General features: G+C 36.6%; 1 protein-coding gene across 1 annotated transcript in view; it reads right to left on the reverse strand.

Annotated features, from left to right (window-relative positions):
• The window catches only part of LOC134653787 (inverted formin-2), a 66,382-nt gene extending 49,345 nt beyond the window's left edge, over positions 1–17,037 (reverse strand). The window contains exon 1 of the mRNA XM_063509185.1: positions 17,016–17,037. The gene's annotated coding sequence lies outside the window, so the exon portion shown is untranslated. The remainder of the gene's footprint in view (positions 1–17,015) is intronic.
• Positions 17,038–19,364: the final 2,327 nt, after the last annotated feature.

Raw genomic sequence — 19,364 nt, forward strand, 5'->3', positions numbered from 1 at the left:
ACATCATTTCATAATAAAAACAAAGGTGTGTTACTAGTAGATTGTTAACCAAGGGATGAAAGGCCCTCATCAGCCCTATAAGCGACTTACTTACCCACACAATGACGCATGTACAGACGTGTCGTGCACACATAATAATATAAACGCAAATGATTTTTGATGTAGGTATGGCGTGTTCCAGTGGTATCTACTCAGTAGGTACCACCAAACCGAGTTGGTAGTATGTGTAATCTCCAAATATAGAGATTGTAACTGAGATTGATTGTACAACTAACCTCTTGATTGAAAATAAACAGATTCAATTTTAATTTTTTTTTTTTTAGTAACTATTGGGAATTATTTTTCCCAGTAGTTACCAGCGGTAACGACTTGGTGGTAACTAGTGGGAATAACTCGTTTTCGGGGTTGGTTCTATCAGTAAAAGTTGCTCAGTATAATCCCAAAACCTCCCTGGCAACGGGAATGCACTTATTTTTAGGCCAACATGTACCTATACCTAGCTAGTGCTAGTGTGAATCATTAATTAAAGTTGACGAAGAAGAAAGTTTGTCAAGGAAATGCTTGCGCAGCATGCGCTTGAATTGAATGTGAATTTGGTCTGCGCTTGCCCGATAGAGAGTGGGAGAACGTTCCAAAATCTGATAGCCTATGCCTGTACATGTACCTACATACTATGCCTTAAAACAGTTTTTTGAAAAGATTTCACTATAGCCTAGTTCGAACTACATTAGTCGAGTGGCGAGTATTTTAGTTGACTAAAATCGGTCAACTGACCAAAAATCGTTCGCGCTACAGATGAACGAGTTACAAGTAAGTAAAGACTACGTTAATTTAGTCAAGTGGCGAGTATTTTAGTTACTAAACGTGTCTGAACACCAAAAATGTAGTCCAGTAGACCACTAACTAACAAACTACGACTACTAAGACTACTAAGACTAGCAACTACTCGAACTAGTCGAGACTAGTAAGAGTTAGTGGGCTTTGATCTCGGACTGTCTAGAACACAAAATGACTAGTGTAATATTTTGCCTATATCTCTTTTAGTCTACATCGCAAACGGTCTAGAACACAAAATGACTACATATAGGTAGGTTAGGTTCGTTAGGTATCTTCAAATGGCCGAAGGCCAAACCGCACAGAAATAGGCTCCGTCGACATCGCTAACGTAAAGATAAACCGACGAAATGTAGGTAAATAAAGGTCTAAATAATTGTAGTCATTTTGTGTTCTAGACCGTTTGCGATGTAGACTAAAAGGGACATAGGCAAAATATTACACTAGTCATTTTGTGTTCTAGACAGTCCGAGACCAACCCGAATAATTCGCCGACTACTCGACTAAATTGTTGATTTTTAATTTTTAACAAGCAGAAACGTCTGCGATCCATGCTATTAAGGTTAGAATACATTTAAAAGTGGAAAAATTACTGTCTTACGCTCTTACGGTAGATATCGCTCGGGTCTAGAGATGGGCGGCGGGTAAATACCCGGGGTAGATATCGGGTATTTATCGGGTATTTACCCAATCTACCCGGTATTTACCTTTTCTACCCAAATGAGTGGGTATAAATAAAAGTTGGAAACGGAGTAATAAATTGAATTGAGATAATGTAAATAACAGTTTTTTTGATACTCATGTAGTTCTATAAAATGTATAATATTTGTATTTACTAAGGAATTTGTCAAATGTTTAATATCTTAATACATACATTCTACAATACGTGTGTTTGTCACTCTACTCCTCTTAAACGGCTGGAACGATTGGGATCAAATTTTGTGTGTATATTTCAATGGGCTCCTGAAGGGTTGGGAAAACAAATGAACCCGGTAGGTGGCGCTGCTATCGGTATATAGCCAAATTCGATTTACTGAAACCGATTTGGGTGAAATTTTGTGTATATGTATATACATTTTATATAGTTTTTTCAAACAATCCAGGTATCCGTTGGAATATTCCAACGGATACCTGGATTGTTTGAAGAAACTATTGGTCCCGGTAGGTGGCGCTGCTGTCGGTATATCACCAAATTTTATTTAATGAAACCGATTTGGATGAAATTTTGTGCATATATTTCAACCGGTACCTGGATTGTTTGAAAACACTATTGGCTATAGATATGAGCGCCGCGCCGGCGCGCCGCCGCCGCCGACAAAATTTTGTCGGCGGCGGCGGCGCCGTCAGTCATTTACATTTACCGCGAATTTAACCATTGCAAGCATGGTTAAACGTCTTTAAAAGGTATAAAATGGGGTCTAGGGCCTATTTTAGATTTAAGCTAGTTTTTAATTTCTTTTAGTAATACACTGTATATATCTTGTTTGTAAATAAATGGGGTTAGTTTTGAGATATTAAGCGTTTCCACGTCCAAATGTCCGGCCGTTGGCTTCGCTTGGAAGAGCGTCGGAATCGGGTCTCAATTAAACTTGGCCACTGTTCAAATTTCAAGCTTTGCTCTCTCGCAGCTCAATCTTTGGCCTTGCATCGCTCGCATGGAATTAAGCCGCTATCTGAACCTGCAAGTTTTTGGCCCTGTTTGGAGCTCAACTTTCGGCCTGTTTTAAAACGCTTGAGCATTGGTCCTTATCCGATCTTAGCTCCATTGCAGCTCGGCCTTTGGCGTCGCACGAATGCGCCCGCAGGAAAGCTCCAGATCTTTAACACTATGGCTTCAGTCTTTATCGGCCTGCGCCCTCGCTCTGCTCTCTTGCAGCTCGGCCTCGCACAGAAGCGCGCCGCAATCGGCGCTCCAGGCGTTCGGCCGTCAGCCAAGCTTACACTTGACGTTCGATTCTTAGCTGTATGCTTACCTGCAGCATGAGCTGCCAATGCGAGGCCAGAGGATGACCTCTGGCCTCGCATTGGGAGGCGTCGAAATCAAGTCTTCGGTGTTACATGGAGCTCGGCGTTGGGCCTCACTTTTTGACATAAATCGGTTTTGTTGAATCGATATTGGTTAATGACGGATCTCGATTTTCTTTGGACTGTCGACAAGACGTTTCCCTGATACAGTCAATCCGCAATTTTTAACTTAGCACAAAAGATAAGGGCCTCGCTAAGATCTTCCGGAGAACCTCGCCAAGATTAAGACCGCCTCTGATGCCGCGCGATACCGTTTATCCACAGTTTATACGATATCAATTTTTTTCGTACCATTATTCAATAAATTATCATTGAAAATAAAAAATGCATTTATTTCATGACTTTCTTACAGCAAAGACATGTTTTGTCGGTAAAATTTTGGTTTGAATTCTTTTTTCATTAATCGAAGGTGTTTCAAGGCCACGAAGCCGTTTCGCCGCCGCCGCCGACCAATTTTGACCGGCGCGCCGCCGCCGGCTAAATGCCTATCGGCGCTCATATCTAATTGGCTATATACCTATAGCAGTGCCACCTACTGGATCATATTGTGTTTTCAAACAATCTAGATACAGACAAAATTTCATCCATACCGGTTTCAGTAAATCAAATTTGGCCGTATACCTAACGATAAAATTACTGTATTAAACAATAAATAAAATATAATGTAGAAATATCAAATCCAAATTATGAAAATAATTTAAAAATAGTAGGTAAAATAAAAATAAATGAAAAAAAAAGGAAAAATATAAATACATAAAATAATAATAGGTACACAAATTAACAAAGAAATGTAAATAATACGGTATACAATAGCTTAATTTTATTAAATTAACATTCCTACAACACAAATTACACAAATCAGTGAACAAAATGCACTCGTCGAAAAAATTTTAGATTAATTGTGTACAAAAAAGTTGTGTGATTGTGATTTGTGTACTTTATTTTAACTTATTTTCATATTTATACGATAATAATGTTGATATATCTTATTTATATAATGAATTTCTTCAATTATACGAACAAATTTTAAATACCCAACAATTTGGGTAGATACGGGTAAATATCGGGTAGATTGGGTAGTTTTGGGTATTTTCCCGGTATTTACCCGCCGGCGCCCATCTCTACTCGGGTCCCCTTGACCCATATGGTGGAAAGATTTGCTGGCTATGGATGAGGTCTTGGTGGCTCAGATGGCAGAGCGCTGGAGTATCGATCCATAGGCCGTGAGTTCAAGTCTCACCCAAGACAGTAATTTTTCCACTTTTAAATTTAAATTGTTGATGTTCAGACACGTATAGTAGGATGGTTTTAAAATGCCCGAATCTACTATATACTTATAATAGAGAGATTACCTGGCGATGAATCGCATTGTTATCCTTTGTTAAACCCAACCGCTAATTACGCGTGCAAAATGAAATGCAATAACAACCAATGTGACGTTCCACGGCAAAAGGTACCTTATGGCAGTTGGCGCTTACGTCGCATAGCGCCGCAATAATAATAGCGCGCGGCGGCGGGGCGGCGTTTATAATAGCGTAAGCGCCAACGGCCATAAGGTACCTTTACCCGTGGGACGTCACAAATGATTCCACACAGATAACATCCTTACTGTTTTAAGAATAGAGTTGAAATTACATTAGCAGGTACTCGACATAGAACCTTTTGGAAATTAAACATGAAAATACCACCGGGTGTGGTATGATGTTAGTTATACATAACTATCGTCTTGGTTAAAGTTTCTTAACTTATGTATAAGTTAAGAAACTACGAGATATACTTATAAGTATATACTTCTTTGTGGGATCTCGGATGTACATCACACTATTCAGACTAACATACCGACAAACAGACATAATTTGCGGGTTTTATTTGATTAATCACCATGTACTTAAGAGTGGGTTAGTAGTAGGTTAACATCAATAAATTGCTATGATAATTAGATTAAGATAATATATATGTACCTATGTAATACCTAATTACTATTCATAAGTGCTTGTTGCTAGGCCTACATGAATAAAGTATATTTTGAAATTGAAAAAATTGTTAATAGGTATTAGGTACACAATTACATGCACAATGAAGAGCGGAATTTCTTTTTAGGAAGAATCCTTTGACATGGCGCCTGGCCATTTGTAAGACGTAATTTTCATAGTTAATTGAACCTAACAGATTAACCGTGAAAGGGTAACAGATTAAACATGAAAGGTACTAAATCCTGGCGTAATCAAAATAGTTGTAGCGTAGCGTTTTTTCTTAAAAACGATATCGATACGGTGAAAAATTAAAGCGCCTGAAATTTTTTAATAGCAATGCAAAGTGTAAAATGTGTAAAACTCGGAAACCACAAATAAAATGGCTCAATTTATAATTGAATATTAAAGTACTAAAAAGGTACTAAAATTTGGCTTTTATAGAATTTATCAATAATCGCGGGATCATAGCGTAATAAAATACACCCGCCATTCTGACTGTCAGGTTGGCGGGTGTAACGTTTTTTGGTAATAACTTTAAATACCGTGAGGTACTAATTTTTTTATATGAGGTACCAATTAGTACAAATTAGGTACTAAAATATGGTATGCTTTTTGTTTACTTTTGTTTACATACACCCGCCATTCTGACTCTCACGGTATTCCAAGGGCGGACAGGTCTTTTTGGGTTTCGTCACTCCAGCGGTATCTGGGACGTCCAGACGGACGTTTTCCGCCCGGGCGCCCCACATACGCTCTTCTTACAGCACGATCCTCCCCCATCCTCTCCAGGTGACCAAGCCAGCGGAGTCGTGTGGCTTTGATCTCGCCAATTATATTGGGCATCGCAACCAGCTCCTCTAGCTCCCTATTTTTCCTTCGCCTCCAAGTTCCATCTTCCTCTCTGATAGGCCCAAGAATCTTCCGCCAGATTTTCCTCTCCGCCACTAAGAGCTTGCTCTCTTCTTTCTGAGTCAGCGTCCAATAGGTACTTACGCGCAAATATATACATATTATTTGTATGTATATCTCTAGCTATTGTTTAATATTTCTGTTTTCAAATATTCGAGTCACGAAATTCTTTGAAACGTCGCTTAGAGCGTTACGCCTCTCGAGCGTAAGTTTAGCGGGCTAAAATTATTTCTATTACGTTCTCAGTATTTGCTTACAATGTTAACTTTATGGCTAAACAGAAGTCGACCATGACCTAGATTTCATTCATTATAAATAGGTTTTGTGTTTGACGTCCTGGCGCTTAGGGAAAACATAAAGGGAGCATTCCACCAAAATTACAACTTTTTGTAGGTGGTACTTTAAGCGTACCTACCTATGTCAGGCCTATGGAACTCTCTGCGCGAGCTCGGTTTTATACCTACGAATCCGTTCCCGTTCACGGTAGAAAAGCGTTGCGTTGCGCCGGTGCGCGCGGTGCGGGGAGCGGCGCGTTGAAGGTCATTCCATTGTATTTTAGTGTAGGTATTAAAACGGTAGGTATTTGCGTTTTCTTTGAGAGATAAGTATCTGTTCGTAAGAACTATTATATAATCTGTGCCTATGTAACAGCCTACCTACCTACCTATGTGCCTACCAGGCAACTGCCTGTGTTTAAAAAAAAAACACTACCTATAGAGACTGTTCGGAAAGAGAGTGGTGGAATGTATTTGGGCTCCATACATTTCACGACTCTTCTCTCTCCGCACAGACTCTAGCATTTATAACCCTTGTCGATTATAAATTATAATCATGACAAAATCGTAAATAGTCGACATCCTGTTTTACTTTATTATATTACCCGCTTACAATTGAACCCTACTCGTAAAGCAGCAAGTTATCAAAACAAACTAATTTGCGGCGTACAAGTGTACAGAACCAAATAAAAAAAAGAATAATAATCAGGAGTGTCCCAAACAAAGAAAATTATCGAAACTCCACAATGCCGTGCATTAAAATTAGTACGAGTATCTATCGCCAGCACATAACTGACCTTTACTATAAACCTTAAGTCATTGCAATAACGTTAACATTACAATCGGTCAAACAGTGTACGTATTGTCATCGAACCGATATTGATTTGAGCATGAACGGATTGATCCATTAGTCCGTGCGCATGCGTGGACGTGAGGGAAGCGGCTGTCACGGTAATGATCTAGCTAGGGTCCCGCGCATATCCTTTTAGCACACTAATATTTGTATTTCAATTTCTTTTTTAGCGTAGGTATGCAAATGTACATAAATAACTCCACAGTAAGCTCAATAAAATAAGGCTAATGTCCAATCTTAAAGGCCAGCAACTGTAAAAATAACAACACCTTGAAGATATTTATCCATTTATTTTCTTGTCTTCTTCCAATTCACAATAATCTCTTCTCTTGACAACCGCCTGCTAGCACGACTCAACAACCAAAGAGAGCTGTCCGCAAAGTGTCTTTCTTTTTATACCCAACCAATAACAGTCTTCAATTTCAAACTACCCTTATCTTTAAAAACTTATTAAGTAGGTATGCTAGGTCTTATTTCAAACTACCCGTAACTTTAAAAACGAATTAAATAGGTATGCTAAATACCAAAAACCCTACACTCGTCCATCCTGACTCCGTGTATGTCCTCATACACGTGCCAGGTGGAAACCCTACACTTGGCCGACAGACTACGTATACTACTTAACAGTGGATACACTTATCGCATAGGATACGAAACAGTTTCAATCAGATCAGCAAGTCAAAATCTCAAAAACATCATCTAAATAACCTTTCGTATGCCTGCCACACAATTTGGACTAGAATTTACAGTTTCAAGGTTATTAATTCAGTGGTAAATTTTGACTAAAGCATACGAAGGGTTAAAATTGTTACTCTTCTGCCGGAGACATCCTGCTGGAGACGGCTCGCACCGGACTCTGGCGGCGCGAGGCGGGCTCCTGCTGGAGACGGCTCGCATCGGACTCAGGCGGCGCGAAGCGGGGGACGCCGGTAGAGGTGCGGCGCTCAACTTGCTAAAATATCCAACATTGGGTTAATAATCACAACAGTGTACACCTTGACTAGTAATTCAGGGTAACAGATCATTAATTGCCATTTATTATTCGATTTTCATGAGTAATGATCATCTCTATCTGCAGGTAGATAGTACACGAACCAATTCAATTCTCGTGACTGAAACAACAGAGTACACGAACCAATTCAATTGTCGTGACTGAAGCAGTATCAATCTTCCTGCCATATATAATATGAACCAGTTCAAATCTTTTCTAAAATGGTAGTACTTAGCTGTGTCAGCACACGAATCAAATCAAATTCTCGTGGCTTCAACATCATTTTCCATTATCATGTCAAGAAATCTTCAATTATAAACCTCACTCTTGAGACAGGAATATTTCACGAGAACCTTTCAGTAACTTTAACCCTGACTATAATTTACAAAATATTACTATGATGAATAACAGCGATAATTAAGTAATTATTGTATCATCATAACAGCGATAATTAAGTAATTATTGTATCATCTGGTACTAAAAACCTATACCTAATAGCTCCCCTCCCAATGTTTTCAGAGAAGGTCGTATATTCTAGCTTGTTAGGATTTATCCAAGCTGACAAAGTACTTAGTCCATCAATTGCAAGACGCGTTGGGATTTTCAGACTATTAGATTTTTTTATAATATGCATATTGTTTTATGAAAGACTTGAACAGTATATTAATTCACTAAACGTCTTTACAGCATACCAAATTCCGCAGTTCGGGAATAAACATAGCACCTAAATAGGCGTGTTTCCGCAGAAAAAGGACCAGTAATATTTTCTCTACACGTTGAATTAAATAAATTATACGTTTCAAATGTTACATGGCAGACATAAACGATAGAACTGCAAAAACCTGATGTTTTACCTATCCGTACCTTCCGACTTGTTCTAGAATACAATCAAAAATGTATACCATGGAAACTACTGGGGTGATTACGACGACGTTGTAATTATGTTTAGGTTGTAAGAAAACTGCCCACGCAACATGTATCACCAATATCCACTCAGATTTCTTCAAGGAAATACTTGCGTTAATTGAGATCTACATACTGGAGCTTCGCCTTTTTGTAAACATAAAATATTAAGAATAAATCTTTTAATTACGATTTGCGCACTAGTATAAATATAATTATCAAATGTTTAGGTTGTAAGAAAACTGCCCACGCAACATGTATCGCCAATATCCACTCAGAGATTTCTTCAAGGAAATACTTGCGTTAATTGAGATCTACATACTGGAGCTTCGCCTTTTTGTAAACATAAAATATTAAGAATAAATCTTTTAATTACGATTTGCGCACTAGTATAAATATAATTATCAAATTTCAAGTTCGGCAATAAGTAAAAGTATAAAAGTGAATCCTTTACCGCAATACGTGTCTTTAATAACCTCCCAGTTGAAATTAATATCTGTTATTATTAAATTATCTCTTTTAAAAACTGCCTCAATGGTAATCTACTATTATTTGACGAGTTTTTTATAGTTCATGCATTATTTAATATATCAGCTTATCTAGTAATGAGATAATGTTTATTATTGTACATCTATTTTTATCAAGTCTTAATTTAAACATAATATTTAAACATAATAATATAACCAATAAGAGGCCATCAATCCTCCTCGATCTCGGTTTAATTGTGGTGAGTTCTACAGGTTCAACCATGCACTCTTCATTATCGCTTATATTAAAATCATCATATTAAAATCATTTCAATGTAATGCTGCAACATTAACTGCAGTAACCTATGAATTAAAAATATGATTCAATAATTCAATGATTCAATAATTCAATAATTCAACGATTCTACAATTCAATAATTCAACGATTCTACAATTCAATAATTCAACGATTCTACAATTCAATAATTCAACGATTCTACAATTCAATAATTCAACGATTCTACAATTCAATAATTCAACGATTCTACAATTCAATAATTCAACGATTCTACAATTCAATAATTCAACGATTCTACAATTCAATAATTCAACGATTCTACAATTCTACAATTCAACAATTCAACGATTCTACAATTCAATAATTCAACGATTCTACAATTCTACAATTCAATAATTCAACGATTCTACAATTCAATAATTCAACGATTCTACAATTCAATAATTCAACTATAATTCAAGCCCAATGACTATAAATTATGACTATAATTCAATCAACCAATGACTCGATCATTCAATAAACCAAACGACTCGATCATTCAATAAACCAAACGACTCGATCATTCAATAAACCAAACGACTCGATCATTCAATAAACCAAACGACTCGATCATTCAACAAACCAAACGACTCGATCATTCAACAAACCAAACGACTCGATCATTCAATAAACCAAACGACTCTATAATTCAATAAACCAAACGACTCTATAATTCAATAAACCAAACGACTCTATAATTCAATAAACCAAACGACTCTATAATTCAATAAACCAAACGACTATAATTCAATAAACCAAACGACTCTATAATTCAATAAACCAAAAAGCAAATGACTCTACAATTCAATAAAGCAAATGACTCTACAATTCAATAAAGCAAATGACTCTACAATTCAATAAAGCAAATGACTCTACAATTCAATAAAGCAAATGACTCTACAATTCAATAAAGCAAATGACTCTACAATTCAATAAAGCAAATGACTCTATAATTCAATAAACCAAATGACTCTATAATTCAATAAACCAAATGACTCTATAATTCAATAAACCAAATGACTCTATAATTCAATAAACCAAATGACTATAATTCAATAAACCAAATGACTCTATAATTCAATAAACCAAATGACTCTATAATTCAATAAACCAAATGACTCTATAATTCAATAAACCAAATGACTCTATAATTCAATAAACCAAATGACTATAATTCAATAAACCAAATGACTATAATTCAATAAACTCGACACTCGACACTCGACACTCGACACTCGACACTCGACACTCGACACTCGACACTCGACACTCGACACTCGACACTCGACACTCGACACTCGACACTCGACACTCGACACTCGACACTCGACACTCGACACTCGACACTCGACACTCGACACTCGACACTCGACACTCGACACTCGACACTCGACACTCGACACTCGACACTCGACACTCGACACTCGACACTCGACACTCGACACTCGACACTCGACACTCGACACTCGACACTCGACACTCGACACTCGACACTCGACACTCGACACTCGACACTCGACACTCGACACTCGACACTCGACACTCGACACTCGACACTCGACACTCGACACTCGACACTCGACACTCGACACTCGACACTCGACACTCGACACTCGACACTCGACACTCGACACTCGACACTCGACACTCGACACTCGACACTCGACCAATAAATAAACAAAGCAACAAATCAATCAATTCACAGAAAATGTGCCGTTAATGAGCTAATTATTGTCCAATTTTGTTTATAATCAGATGGCATTATAAATGTGGAGCTTCCTTGCAGTTCAAATAGAAATCACAAAAGTTGGTCAAAGGCCTGACCGGCTGAGAACCACTCATAGATCGTATCTATTATTTCGTAAGATAAGATATATACGCGTTATTATATCGCATTGACATATTTAGGCAAAAATTTCTCATAATTGGTACACAAGTAATAGTTGCTATCGGTTCATCAAATTTATTTTTCTCAACTTATCCTCTGGCAATATATTCATCTTATACTTATGTTATATGTGCTAGATGTCGATGAACGAGATGAAGTCAAGCAATTCACGGTATCTAACACACATTACCATATCAAATCATTCATAATATAATAGTAAAAGTAGGTGTACATGACCTGATGTCCAGTGGCGCGTGCCTCTCGCTAAGGCTGTCGAAGCGGGGTTACTCCTGACTTTCACAACAGGACTCTGCTTCGGTCTGGATTCCTTTTTCACTGCCGCTGTTATTCCAGCTACATTCCCTTTCGCGAAGACCGAGGCTTCTGGTGTTCGCAAGCGCCGTTGATCATCATGAGTCATCGTCAGCCATATTCTCCAACAACTCGGCATGAAACGTAAAAGTATCCGGTGTTACATATACCTATATACTATATCATAATACCTTATAAACTATAAAGGAATTATATGATAAAATAATGTTTAATGGTAGTTCAAATTATAAACATTCATTTATCTCAAAAACTATGCGTCGTAGCAAAAAAAATGACTGAAAATTCAATGCCCCGTTTGCATAGTAAGCCATCTACTTATATTCCACAAATTTTAACATTAAGGATCAAAATCAAAACTCAAAATCTTCAATTAAATTGCGAGACCTGGTTATAAATCATAAATATCAATTTATCTCTGAAACTATGCGCCGTAGTGAAGAAATAATGAAAATTAAGGCACCCTTGAATACTCCAACCAACACATATCAAGACCCACGTGTTGACATATTCTGCCTAATTCCCACATGTGTGTGGGTAAGTAGTTAGCAAAGAAGTTAATAACTACAGTCACGTATCTATTTATTAAGAAGAACACGTGTACTTGATTTTGTTAACTTAACATTATTATGCCTAGCTGTCGGTGGCATGGTGGTTAAATACTTTGAATTCTCGACCAACTGACGCATATATTCTTATGATTACACATTGATATTATGTCCATTTAATTACATTTATGGGTCAAACTAACCTAAGTTTAACTGATATGCAATTAGATAGCCTATAATCATAATCATCATAATATTATTAATAAATGATGCAGGTACTCATTTAAATTAAATAAAAATGTTACCAGTACCATATTTCTTACGTAATCCATTAGAATTTCGTATAGTTAATTAATTATCTCCAAGCTCAGAATAAGGGTCATGTTATCAGTTATCTCACTAAATCAATAAGTAATAGCAGTAGGCGTGTACTTACGTTCTGCACACTTCTGAAGTGTAAAAATAACAACACCTTGAAGATATTTATCCATTTATTTTCTTGTCTTCTTCCAATTCACAATAATCTCTTCTCTTGACAACCGCCTGCTAGCACGACTCAACAACCAAAGAGAGCTGTCCGCAAAGTGTCTTTCTTTTTATACCCAACCAATAACAGTCTTCAATTTCAAACTACCCTTATCTTTAAAAACTTATTAAGTAGGTATGCTAGGTCTTATTTCAAACTACCCGTAACTTTAAAAACGAATTAAATAGGTATGCTAAATACCAAAAACCCTACACAACGCACTTACAACCCCTCTGGTGTTGCGGGTGTCCATGGGCGACGGTAATTGCTTACCCTCAGGCGATTCTTCTGCACTGCGAAGTGTGGTACCTATGAATACTAGACGACGATAAACACATCGAAAACACATATAACTCAGCAATAAATATTCGTGATAAATACCATAAAAGTATAAAATTTTGCCCTTTAACATAACTTAAAAAAAAATAACTTTACCCACCGCATCACAGTTTCAGTAAAAGCGAAATAACTTAAAAGTAGTTACAGATACACTTTCTGAAGAAATTAACTTAAAAGTACATAGTTACAGCTACACTTTCTCAAGAAAGTGCCAGCGCTTCACGACTAAAAATAACTAAAATAAGAAAAAAAGTTGAAGTAGCAACCCTAGCTTTATAAAAACGCATCACGCCGCGTACGCGCCGCGCCCTGCATTGTCCTTATGCATTATTATGTTATGCAACCGTTTTCCATTATCCCTCCAGCCTGTTAAACTAACGAGCCTTTCTTTTTAAACTTCCGACATACGAGCGTGACTTACAATTAGGAACAGTGGCACCTCGATAACAGGAACCTCGATGAAGCGAGTGATAAATTTAAGTAAGTACTTATTGTCTTCCTTGCTCAAAACCCTGTCAAGTCAGGTGGGTGATTAAATTTTAATAGTAGTTAATTGACATTATAATAGGATTCTAATAGGTAACAGGGGGCCTAGCCAAAATGACAAACGCACATCGACAAACACCGATCGAAAAGAAAAAAATGTCGGGATGACAGTCAGAGGGCCTACCGCGAACCACGTCCGATGTGTTATCTTTCTGTCACACTTACGTACGAATTTACAAGTGCGACAGAGAGGCAACACGTCGAACGTTGTTCGCGGTAGCCCCTCTGATGTAACGAAAAGTCACTTATTGCTTGTATGAATATCCATTGTCGCGTCTATTTGATATAGGTATATGTATAGGCGGTTTTCTGCAAAAGTAACTATGTCATGTAAAGTAAGTACATACATATTGCCTGAATTTGATTGACGTGGTATTTGTCATTATTAATATTGGTTCGTCATTAATCCATGATAATCTCGCACCCGAAAATCCAATAAAACGCAAACATTACATAAAGAGCTAACGTTGACGCTCAAACATTACACAAGTCTGCTTGATGCGCCGGAGTGTTCTCACGGCCGTATAGGATGTTTCAAATTTAAAAAAAAATTACCTATATGATTCCATGCCCACTTTATAAATTTAATTCATTTATTATGTGTCCATGTAATTTTGCAGCTTGCTGTACGTATAGTAGGTAGTTAATTGTTGTAACTAGGAAATGGCACGAAAAAAATCATACATGCATATGTAACGCTCTAAAATGTACTGAGGACTTATGCATGGGTGCATATAAATAAGTCCTTAGTACTTAGAGCGCTTATAGCGTTTCAATTTTCCAGAATGAAACAAAATAAACATGAAATCAAAATATCAGTATTGCATAAGATTGCTGAATTGTTTACTGTTATCAAAGTTATCAGCAATACGATATCATAATATGGATAATATGGATTGATAATCAAAAATCATTATATCGATAAGATTAAATATAGACATTAAAAATACGTCACGCTTATATGCTTAAAAAGACCAGTAGGTATAGCTACCAGACTTAATACTTGATAAATTATGTTATTTGTACGCTAAAATTAAACAAAATCTTATATGCCATACAACAATTGTAGGCAATAATTACTTTGAGCAGCATGTACCTATGTATTATCAATTGACAGAAACAGATTTTTTTTCTTTATTTCACTAACCGTTTCACACTTGAAATTGACACTCCACAGTTGCCAATGCCTCTAGTACCACACCACATCATCTTAATTGCCCATTTATGGACTTTATATCTAAAGTAATAAGGTTTAAGAATTGCCAGTTAACGTGAACAAGGGTATAGTCGAGACTTGAGAGGGAAAGTGAAACAACAAACTTTTTGTATGGATTATTTGACGCCCACAGTTTCTATGAAATTTAAACGTTTTGAGTTGACATTTGACATACGTTGGACATGAAGTATCCGAAAACAAGTGGATTCTACAACTATTATGTAAGGAATTCTTGTACATTACATATGGTGCTAATTTACCGCCCCGGTGCGGTAACTACCACAACACGTGCCATGTCGAAAATTACTGTAAAACGATGTACAATACACGTGCGAAAAGGTAATTAGCAACTCGTGTCGATTTAAAACACTCCCTTCAGTTGTGTTTCAATTTATCGGCACCCGATGCGAATTTCCTACTTTTCGCACTTGTATCGTAATGTACTAATATACACAAAACTCCCACTAGATTTATTGCGACGCCTCTAAGAAGTCTAACGGCCTGGCCGCGACATTGCGCGACTGGCTTCGGCTAAGGTAAAACCATAGGTGGGAACGAAAGGTCCGATCGCTGTCTCGCTCCAACCTATGGTTGTCGCCTTAGCCAAAGCCAGTCGCGCAATGTCGTGGCCAGGCGGTTAGAATTTATTGATGAGTAAGTAAAAATGTCACTGTGAGAAATCTGGAATGCATATTAATATAGGTGTATTACGGTTGTATTACGAGTACAATCAGGCGGTATGTGTAAAAATATGTCTTGTATTATCATAATCTTGCTTCAACGCACCATAACATTATGTAGACTACAAATAGATTGAATACACTTTATCATAAAATCATAAGTCATATTTCCGCGTATTTGCAATATTTACGGCGTAACTTACTTGACCGGATTACGCTATGAGTATCTTGGTGACAGATGACAGATATGAGAGGTCTTGTTGAGTCTAAGGGTCTTGTTTTTCCTTTTGAGGTACTCATCGACATTACGTCAAAACGTAATCTCCAGGGGCCCGTTTCTCAAAAGCTCGTGCCTTGATAATACAAGTGGAAGTCCCTTTCTAACAAAAACTGCCAAAAAGTGACATCCGCTTGTATTACAAGTTACAAAGCATTTGAGAAACGGGCCCCAGTAGTGAGACAGTTACGTAATTTTTCTTATAAAGTCTAAATGAGAAATGTCGGTAGATTTAAAAAACCGGCCAAGTGCGAGTCGGACTCGCGCACGGAGGGTTCCGCACCATCAACAAAAAATAGAGCAAAACAAGCAAAAAAACGGTCACCCATCCAAGTACTGAGCTGACCCCGCCCGACTTTGCTTAACTTGGGTCACAAATCACGTTTGTTGTATGGGAGCCCCACTTAAATCTTTATTTTATTCTGTTTTTAGTATTTCTTGTTATAGCAGCAACAGAAATACATCATCTGTGAAAATTTCAACTGTCTAGCTATCACGGTTCGTGAGATACAGCCTGGTGACAGACGGACGGACAGCGGAGTCTTAGTAATAGGGTCCCGTTTTTACCCTTTGGGTACGGAACCCTATAAAGGATAACATCCTGTTAAACATATAAGCTTCATAAGAAAACCACTGTAATATTCTTTGTTTACACTCCATTGGTCCACTGTGACATTTCTGACCGTCCCATATAACTGACTTTGTATGAATAACTGGGGATTTTTTTTTGTTTTAATCAATAGTCCTCGTGATTTTGAGTCAAATAACCCAAAAGTTGTTAGTTTTTCGAAAAAATCAATGTATTTTATTTTCTAAAAATCCCCTTACTTAAACGACTCTTTAATACATATATTTATTTATTTAACCGTTATTGCACAAAAGAAAAAAACCTTACTGTACAAAAGGCGGACTTAATGCGATAACTTAATGGTTTGAAATCCTACTTGGTTTCAAAGAATTCTTTATTTTCCTGCATTTCTGATTTGGACGCGATCCACGTAGAGATTAGTGCCCGTGCAGTATCAAATGAAGATTAATTAGTCGTAGCATTTTTGCATGCAAATGTTGAACACCAAGGTCTTTGTTGTCGATGCTTACTTGAAACTGCCTTATGCTGCATCTGAAACAAATACAAAATAACTGTTAGAAAAAAAATCGTTGATACTTGAAAAACGTTCAGATTTTACGCTAAATACAATACAATACAATACAAATACTCTTTATTGCACACCTCAATAAAAGAAAACAGAGGTAAACAACAGGCGGTCTTATCAAATACCTTGTGGAATTAAGTTTGGGCCCGATTTAAGTTTCTTGAATCACAACAAGTCATAATTACTATCTACTACTCGTATCATAAAACTGGCGGATTGTAATATTGTATTCCGCAAAATATTTGTATCGTTCTTTTTATAATTTGACTCTCCCCTCAAATTCACTTGGCAACATTTATTTATTATTTATTAGAGTCTGGCTACTGAAATATTACACAAATGTTTGGCGGGAAATTCAAAAAATCTTGGGCTGGTGTGGTGGGCTTTGTGTTGTAGGAATTATAGTTTTGATACTAGAAAATATTTTTGGTTTTCTGTGCACACGTAAGGTACAAGGTACCTAAGGATATAAGTTAGATATACGTTGACGTGCACTCAAACTCAGCTCACATAATTTCTACCACTATGTAAAGTACAGTCAACGATAAACACATATATGTTAACACTTTCTCACCATATACCATTGTAACAAGGCGAAAAATGAAATGTAGTGTAAATAAGACCTAGCTCGATAAATACCGTAATATTAATCCATCACCAAAAAAATTACTACTTATGCCAAATATGTTAAATGCTAAGTATCAAAATATTTATAGAGCACCAACCTCCTAATTTGTTTACATTTGTTTGGGACTTGTAAACATTGCAGTTTTTCGTTATACAACGCTACAAATCGACTTCGCACATTTTCGTTATTATTTACGAGCTTAAATAATAGTTTGCGAACCCCACTCAGTATACACATTTTTAATATTATTTAAAATAAACCCCTTATAAACCGCAAACAATTTGAATGAATGACATAAATTATTGACAACTGACTTTTAGCTTTTCTTTAAATCATAGACAATTGTATCACCAACAACGAAATATCTGTCAACAATTTTTGGCTAGCCAGACTCTATTTCAAATAATAAATTACACCTTACAGCTATTGCCAAAGCGCAAACATATACATAGTTCCAATACGAAAAGTTTTGCAAATTAATTGACTTTCAAGTTGAAAGCTTAAATGGCAGTTGAAAGTTTCAATCCAGAGAGTAATCAAGCCTTATTGTATATGGTTTAGGGTTTAATCAAGCAATAAACATAGTTGATTAAAACATCAACAAGCAACACATACATGTCAGGGCATAATATTTACTTTGATAGAGCGTATATAACAAGGCCCCAACGTTCTCGGTTCTCAGTACAAAATTTATCTGTCAAGCCGTAGCCATTTTGGTGGTGGGCAAGCTGTGTATGTGTGCGTTAAAATGTGTATGTGTGAGTTTATTGCACGTTTCTAGGGATGTAGATTTGTCGATTTTAATCATGTTATATATCGATACTCTCTACACAGCGGAACGTAATAGCGATTAATTGAAGCTTCGATATCTTCACTAAAAATAAACAACCGGAAATGCTAATGGATAATGAATACTTTATAAATTTTATAATATAATAATAAACTCTATTATTGCGAAAAACATATTTTATTTGGTTTTAATGTAACATTTATACATATATGTGGCGTTCCATGCCTCCTTTAGACAATAATTCAAATAATTATAACGGGGTCATAATTAAGAGCAACTTATAAGTAAAGAACTTCTAAATTAATGTTATAATAGTTATCTGTTCATTTTAGATAGTTTAGATCCTTTCAAGTAAAATTTAAATTGTAAAAAGGCCGTATAGTTTATCGATATGACTTTATCGTCGTGGCCACATGCCTCTGGTTCCTCATTGTAAATCGTACATAAAATGTGTCTGTGTGTGTGAGGCTACGGTGACAGGTGGCTTACGCTCCATCTTTAAAAATAATACATCTATGGTATATAAGCTTCCAACCAATACCAGCTATATCTGTTTGATGTAAGTTAATTATTTTAATCGCTACTTCATTTAGAAAGGATAGGACGCATTACAATTTATAAAAACATTCTTACGAAACATTTCTAAGAAACCTTCACACTCCTTTTCTACGAAAAGATCTCCCGTACCCCATAATTTTCGATTTCGGTACCCCATAAATGTATATACATTAGACTACCTGTCAATTATAATCTTGAGAGTTGTCAATCTTGTCATGTGCCTTAAATAGGATGGGACATATATGGGGTGGGTTGCATAATGTAGAAAGTAAGGTCGATAGTATTGGTGGTATTTCAAGGGCAAATGAAAGTTTGGT

The sequence above is a fragment of the Cydia amplana genome, chromosome 1, assembly GCF_948474715.1.
Source record: "Cydia amplana chromosome 1, ilCydAmpl1.1, whole genome shotgun sequence".
NCBI classification, from domain to species: Eukaryota; Metazoa; Arthropoda; class Insecta; order Lepidoptera; family Tortricidae; genus Cydia; species Cydia amplana.